Below are 8,513 nucleotides of genomic sequence, written 5' to 3'. Positions count from 1 at the left end.
AAAATTAAAGTTGTACTATAACCAGCAGGAGAGCAGTGATGTTTGAACTGAATTTGGTGAAAGTACAGTGTGTTAAATTAAAGTTATTAACTATTATGTTCTATAACGGTGAAGTTATTAACTATTTTTCATAATACAAAATGTGCAACATCATTTAATTTCAAAATGATTGTTGTAGAATAACCAGCAGGAGAGCAGTGATGTGTGAACTGAATTTGGTGAAAGTACAGTGTGTTACAGTAAAGTTATTAACTGTTTTTCATAACAAAAAAATCATAAAAATTGTGCAAAAGCAACTATTTTCAATATAAGTGTTGTAGTATAACCAGTAGGAGAGCAGTGATGTGTGAACTGAATTTGGTGAAAGTAAAGTGTGTTACAGTAACGTTATTAACGTTTTCATAATAAAAAAAATCATAAAAATTGTGCAAAAGCAACTATTTTTAAAACCAACATTGTAGTATAAGCAGCACGAGAGCAGTGATGTGTGAACTGAATTTGGTGACACTACAGTGTGTTACTGTGAAGTTATTGAGTATTTTATTAGTAACCTTTTTCGCGTTTCGCACTTTGCAGACGGTCCCTTAGGACTTGTCTCTCAGATGCCAGCGCATTGAGATCAACGTATTTTGTACAGAGCGGAGGAAAGCTTGTTTTCAGGCAAACTCGCTTGTAGCTCGTTTACTACATCACTACGAGTAAAAAGAGGCATAATTCGTGTACCAAAAACGTTTTGCTCGCGAGTTATTGATCCGGAAAAGTCGAATCTGTGAATATCTTGCCAGTTTTACCGAACTACGATTCCGTTTGATCGTCGAGAGATTTACGATAATTTAGACCAGACATTAAAACAACAGTTTATCCGAAAATATTCTTGATATTTTTCAATTATTTTAGTTTAGTTTATTCAACGATTGTAAATAGCTCTGGGGGAAGAAGTCATTCTGGTTCAAAGAAAGCACGCAGCTCGTCTTACCTCCACAAACACGCACTAACTCTGTTCTTTTGTTCTTCTACACCATTTTATTATGTCTTACTAGACGTACAAGGTCCTGTACTTCATTCTCCATGTGTGAATCTATTTTCAAAGTGTCCATCTATCCGTAAATGATCCTCTTGGGCCGAAAAGAAACAATCTCTCTACTGGAGTCTTCTCGGAGTTTTTGCCTTCCGAAAAAAAAGGAATTCGTTTGCGCATGCGCACAAGAGCGATTTCACCTTAACAGAGCTCGAGCTACATGCACGAGCTCAGCTGTTAATGTGTAACAACACGGAAGAAGAAAGATTTAAAAAAAAAATTAAGACCCATTATGGATTTTTTGTAGTGTGTAATGCAGGTGTGTCTGAATGAAAAGAGTTTGCGATATTGCAAAGGTGAAAGTGGATCACAAATAAAGTTATTGTGTCTCAAAAGAGTCGACTCTGAACCGCTTAAAATCGATGCACATTCCTCGAATTTCACGTCACAAATTCTTACATCTGCATAATGCCCGCCTATTCAAACACTGCAGCTCGTTTAGTAATCCTGAAGATTGTCTAGTTCAGATGTGTTTTAATCTGGAGTGAAGCTAAACTCTGCAGGAACAGGACCCCCTCCCCTTGAAAATATATATACCAGACTTTTCAAGGGCCCTCTCTTCCTTTGGGGCCCGGGTAATCAGTACTGGTTTCACCCCCAGTCCGACACCCCTGTTTGAGACAGTCACAGTCTGAGCAGCTCACTGAACTGAATCATACAAACATAATTCATTCCTCTCGTTACAAAATATAAAATGATTTGAATCATTAAGCTTTCAGTGAAAATCATTTTCTGGTGAATATTTGATATAGTTTGGGCACATTGCTAAAAAAGGGCTCCCATTGTTTTGACTTGCTTTACTTTTCTCTCTGTAAGATTTTGAAACTTTAATCAATTTAAAACAATTGTTGTTGCAGGTCTGGACAGTAAACAGATCTCATGTTTTTCATTAAAGGCTCCAAATATTTGGCCATTATCAATTTTGACCTAGTTGAGCAGTTTGTCAGCAGAACGGAGAGCGGTCTGCCAGCAGGACGCTCCAATACTTCACTAAAGTCCACTGCAGGGTCACTTTGGACCAGTACATCAGCACCAGCGAGCCGTCGCAGTCCACTATCTGAGCACTACCTGATTCAGAACAGCTTCAGGAACAGAAGCCGAACAGTTCAGAGAGTCGCTATTGTATTTACAGATGGACACTCTCAAGAGAACATGCACAAATAGGCTAACAAACTCGAAGCTGATGTTACTAAACGTTCATCATCATTAGAGACTCCTTGTAATATATTGATGAAGGAAAACAAAAATATTGAATTGCACATATGAATATATTGTTCCTTTTATTTTATTTCACAGGCAAGTAGTTACAGTAATAGGTTGAATACTGAGACAAACAATAGATCACATGATTTTGGCCAAAATGACTCCAGCTGCAATACAGTGCTTCAGTGTGAAATTTGTTTATTTTAATTTAATAAAATAAAAACACCTAAATGTTTCTACATTTCTCACAAACAGCACACAAAAAAATTGCATTTCTTAACTCTGTGATGAAGAGGACTGAGCATTAACTGATTTAAGATCAGTTCTGGAGCGAATGCATCACAACTGACACATAAGTTCCTAACTCATCTTAATGACATTTATCCCATAATATTGTACTGCATAATAACCATTTTCTGTAGGATTTTACATGTTTAAAGTAAAAAAAAAAAAAAAAAAAAAGACAACTGTACAAGTTTCAGTAGTGTATTTAAAACCCACATATAGCATCACCACTCAGATCCTGCAGATGAACCTTTTAAAATAATAAAATTTTTATTATACTGAGGTTTTAATTATTCCACAAATATATTTCACTATTGTTGCAGTTTATAAACCCCCTTAATCTGATATTTAATTTTTTGATAACTTTAAAAAACTTAAGAGTGTGTTTTTTTTTTAAATAGATTTTACTCCCTTTGGTCTGATAAATGACAGGATATGGCACATTACTTTATTAATATTTTCAATGAGGCTAAAGTTGATGGCAAACCCATAATCAGTTGACAAAAACAAAAACATTTTTAGAAATAGGTTTTAAAGAAAGAATAATTGATACATCTGACAAAATAGCAGATCTATTTAATGATTACTTTGTTGAGTTTGAGAGATAAATCTGGAATAAGATATAAAGAACTTAATTTAGTTAATTCTGTAAAATCTACATTTCATTTAACAATTTTCTGAGCATACAATTCACATTAGAAAAGATTTCAAAAGTCCCAATGGTTAAGAAATATATGGTTTAGATAACTTTATGGAACTTTTTAAAAACAATAGTGACTTTTTTTGTACCAATTAATTATTTTGTGAATTTATCATTTAGACAATCTACATTCCTCTAGCTTTCAAGGCAGGTGATCCGACTATTGTGGCTAATTATAGGCAGATTTGAATTTAGTCAGTAGTTAAAATAGTAGAAAAAAAATAGTAACTGGGCAAACCTATTGTATGCTTTATTTTATGGAGCAGGTAAATCAGACTAGGGTTGTGGGTGCTGTGTTCTTTGATTTACAAATGACATACGACACATTAAGTAAGGAATAATTGACGATGCACACCTGAGGTAATAATTCAACAGCCCGGAGTCAATTATTCGGCTTATACTACAGTTACCACACCTCAAGACATTTTAACTTTTCATTAACAATAAAATGGATTGAATCTTGCATCAAGGAAACACAAAAACACACATATCCTCTTTAAGAGATTGTTTCACTTGGGTGCCTCAGGGGTCGACCCTAGGGCCCCTACTTTTTAGCTTGTATTAGCAGACTTTCCAGATGTTTGTCCTGTGGTACATATTCAAATGCAGATGACACTGATGATGGCACAAAAATTATCTATTGCAATGTTGAAATGTTTTAGACTGCCTTCCACAGTGCTTTTTAACATGAAATGTTTGGAAAAGTGCCTGTATGAACTTTAAAACAAAAAAGAAGGTAGTGGTCTAACCGGATGTATGTCAATGGTGAGAAAATTACAAATTGTGCCGGATTTTTTTATATCTTGAGATATATTTTGAAAAGCATGTTAAAACCTCAAATTTTAAAATTATACAGAGTCAAATTTCAATAGAAGTGAAAGCTTCATCAAGAGGTGATTGTATTTAGAGATTTTTCTGTCTGTAAGGCTGTTAATGGAGTCATTTACCAATTAATATAAGACGTGTCCTGCTTTAAAGGATGAGTCAGGTTTGTGACCATTGAATGCTCTTATTCTGGTTACATAAGTTTGGGGGTCTGATTTATTTTATTGTAGGTGATGTGCGAGATTAAATTTCTAATCTTCGAAATTTTGGCTGGGCTGATTTTAATGTATATGCTTATATTGATGTTTCTGTAATGTGGTTTGGTACTCTACTGCCCTGAGACAGAAGAGGAAAAGAGCTCCGAGGCTGATTCTGTGGCAGTCTTTGACTCTCCATTGTCCCTGTTAAATAAAGAACTAAATAAAATAAATGTAAAAAAAAAATGTACTGAACTTGTAATGAAGACCTCGCTTGGGTGTTCAGGACTGGACATTAATTATTTGATGCTCGGATGTTCTGATGGCATCATCAACCTGGGGAAAGAAAATTATGTTATTGCTGCTTTAACCACAGTAAATCAAGTAAACCTATTGCTTTTTGTTAAACAGCGTCTCCCTACAGACGTGTGATATATCTAGTTATCTAAAGCACTTGATTAATGAATGATCTGGATTTATATTGACCAGGGGAAACATGAGGGACTGGAGAAGCATGTTTTATAGTTCCTGTCCTGATCCTACAGAGAGTCAGGTGTGACCAGCGGAGCAGGAGGAGAACAGATGAAGCACAGCAGGCCGATCTGAGTCTCGTGCTGGTGTTGATCTAGCGAAGCTCTAGCCCTGATCAGACCACTGACAGACCCGACAGGCGAGAATACTTCGCCGCTCTTCACAGAGTGAGCAGAGACAGAAGTCAATCTTACCAGAATCAGCCTCCGTGCCGCTGTGAGGGAGAAGAACAATAGATAGTTTTAGGAAAGAATATTAGCATGAACTACAAACCCCATTAACAGAATAATGTTCTCATGAATGTTAACCTAAGAGCCCATTAAACAATACATACATGCTAATATTCAAGCAACAGAACAAATACAATCGAAGGACTATATACCTTAGGGCTGTTTCATAAAACTGGTTTACCAAATAACACAGGCTTATTTCTGTTCGTCTGACTTATTTTCACTTGATTTGGTTTCATAAAGCTGAAGCTCAGTGAGTGTGTGTCTAACGGTCAGGAGCAGAGTAATGGTCCTCGAACACTGACCAGGAACACACTGAGATCACAATCAGTTGACTATTATCAGTCCAAAAATTGTATTAAAAAGCATACAGAAAATGCAATGTAAACAAACAAATAAATAAAAAAAAAGGCACCAACCAACTGTATGTAATGTATTGTGCCCAAATTGTAATGACCTTTCTTTTTCTTCTTTTATTTAAGATATATAAAAACATTAACACAGTTTCTAGCCACGCAGCCTTTCTCTCGGGTTTAGGACAGATTTACCTTTTATGATTATAAGTAGAACATTAAAACATTACCATCTAAAATTGCTCTTTTAAAGCATTTAAAATATTAAATCAAAAGATTAAAATCACTGAATAAATAAATAAATCATAGAATGAAAAAATAAATCATAGAAATCATACGACAGACTTAACTGATAAGAGGAACACACACTTAACTGATTTCCCACATGAACAAAATACTATAGTGCTTTTGAACTATACTATAGTAAAGTGTATTATACTTTTCTTCATGTAGTAGGGCTGTATTAGCAGCTTACATTTGATTTAAAGCTACTGATATGATAAAAAATACACTTATATTTAGGATTAACATAGTAACAGGTCACATTTATGTCCAACAACAAATGTTTTAGCAGAATGCATATTTCTTCAGAATTATTGTTGATGCCCTTACGAAAAAGAACCATGGTTTTATTATAGTAAAACCGTAGTAACCCATGTTTTTTTGGCGTGTTGACTACCATTTGTATAACCACAGATTTACTACAAATACCATGCTTATACTATGGTTAATTTAGCAAAACCATGGTTAATTTGTGGTTACCATGGATTAACTATAGTAACCATGGTTTTTTGGTTTTATTTGTAGTAAAACCATAGTTAATTTTCGTAAGGGACTGCCGACAGCGAGGGGTTTTTCTAACTTTTACAGATAAAAAAAATCTACATGTGACGACGTGCCAGTTATATACAGAGGAAAACACAGCATCTCAAATGCATTAAACATCACAAATATTCGCTGTTTGCGATGGTGGATCCAGCTGATCCATGATATATATTAAGTATTTAAATTATCCTGCTTTACCGAACCTGGGTCAGATTAGTAAAATTGTGTGGATTTAAATGGTCGTTTCAACCGCTTTAGTCCCAATTTGTTTGGTTATTTTAAGGTTTTGGACTTTAATCCCGCTTTTCTTAGCGTCTTTTATGAAACTGCCTCCTGGTTTAGATCACAAACACATTACAAAACAAATTAAGACGCAAAAAAATAATAAAACAAGACCCACCGCGCCACGCTTCAGCAGCAGCTCTTCTCGTCGCTTCACTTCTTCTTCTTCTTCTTCTTCTTCTTGTACGATTTAATTGCGGTTGACAAGCCAACTACTGCCACCTGCTGTTCGCCTTCAGCTGTTACTCGTGCTCATGCTCAACACGAAGACCAGGACAACTAGAGCCCAGATACAGATCCCCTGTAAAGACCTTGTCTCAGAGGAGCACCAGGACAAGACCACAGGAAACAGATGATTCTTCTGCACAATCTGACTTTGCTGCAGCCTGGAATTGTGTTATTATTTGGTATTACTCAATACAATACAATACAATAATTATCTTACTTACAATATTATGCATAACTATGAAAGAAAGCAATATACTGATCAATATGCTCAGTTATTCCCTAATACTGGATGTCATGAAGAGGGTCAGATGTATAAAGGCCCTCCCATAGGGCAGTACTGTAGTGTTGAACAGTATTGGACACATAAAAGATATGTGCTGGTAATATTCCACTAAATTGTATCTGTGAACTAAACTAACCTCTGAAATGCACATCAGTAGTAAACAGACTTGGGGATGTCTCACGTGACCATAGCCAACCAATAGGGAGAGATTTTTTAATTGTTGATTTGGCCTAATTCCACCATTGAGAAAAATATAGTGATAATGCCAATTAAAAACTGGAACTATACAGAGTTAAAGGTATAAAATGAGTGTGCAGGCAGACAGAAGATTCAGATGCGGCGGCCGCTTTATTGCTGTGTTCAATAAAGTCTTATTGTGACATCTGGAACTCCCTTTTTGAGTTTTATTTTATGACTTTGAGGAGACCATTGCTTGCTCCACAACACCTGGAATTGAACTACTGGTTTCGTCTGGTCAGAGGAGAACTGACCCCAACTGAGCCTGGTTTCTCCCAAGGTTTTTTCTCCATTCTGTCACTGATGGAGTTGCGCTCTCTTCATTTTATGAAATGATCATAATTACATCTATTTTTACATTCATTTTAGAATCCTGCTACTAGCATTTTATTCAGACTAAAACCCATTTAATTCAAGTGAGAAAGCTTTTGTGTGTATGGCTTTTGCACATCCTGTCATTCTGGTGACTGCGTGCCTGCAATAGACATTTTTGCAGCATTATGGTAAACGATTAATCGATTAATTGATCGTTAATTTAAACGACGATCGATCATGGAAATAATTGATATTTTACATCCCTGGTTCCAACCCTAATAAAATACCTGCCCGTGATTTTCAGGTAATCCTGTAGATGTTAGGACTTGAAGCGGATCAGTGTTTGACATTAAAGTATCGCGAGAGTGATTAGAGAGATGACTCTTAAAGCGTTTGAATCACTCTCGCGGTACTTTAATGTCGAACCAGCTTCAGACGAGTTTGATTAGGGCTGGAACTAAACTTACTCTAATCACTGTAAGATCCAGGGCCCTAGGCAGTCCAAATGACCCCCCCCCCCCCCCCTTGAAAAAATATATACCAGACTTTTCAAGGGCCCTGTCTTCCTTTGGGGCCCTGGTAATCAGTACTGGTTTCACCCCCGGTCCGGCACCCCTGGTGAGAACTGAGGTGAGAAACAAACCTGAGTGAATAAATCTACTCGCTATTTGTTTCAGCTACTAACTTTCCAAAGTTAATGAAAATACATTTAAAATATGCATTATATTTATGCTTATATATACTTTTATCTAAAGTTACTTATGCATTAAATTTGATCAGTTTGTAGGTTCCATAAGGTTTTATGTTTAACTGCACTAAACTTGCCTTGAGAGGCTTTATATAACTCTTTTATAAATAACTAACAGTTGGTTTGTAAAATATTTTTTGTGTTTTTCTTCCAGACTAATCAGTTACTGTAGTATCTAATATGCTTGTGTCTA

General features: G+C 35.8%; 1 long non-coding RNA gene across 1 annotated transcript; it reads right to left on the bottom strand.

Annotated features, from left to right (window-relative positions):
- Positions 1-2,341: 2,341 nt before the first annotated feature.
- Positions 2,342-6,692, bottom strand: LOC128031205 (uncharacterized). Its single transcript, XR_008188066.1, has 2 exons — positions 6,628-6,692; positions 2,342-5,033 (listed from the first exon to the last, which is right to left on the bottom strand). It is a non-coding gene; the product is annotated as an uncharacterized LOC128031205 (long non-coding RNA).
- Positions 6,693-8,513: the final 1,821 nt, after the last annotated feature.

This window comes from Carassius gibelio, chromosome A16 (genome assembly GCF_023724105.1).
Source record: "Carassius gibelio isolate Cgi1373 ecotype wild population from Czech Republic chromosome A16, carGib1.2-hapl.c, whole genome shotgun sequence".
Lineage (NCBI taxonomy): Eukaryota > Metazoa > Chordata > Actinopteri > Cypriniformes > Cyprinidae > Carassius > Carassius gibelio.
The sequence above is the reverse complement of the archived record's forward strand: the minus strand, read 5'-3'. Positions and strand labels throughout refer to the sequence as shown.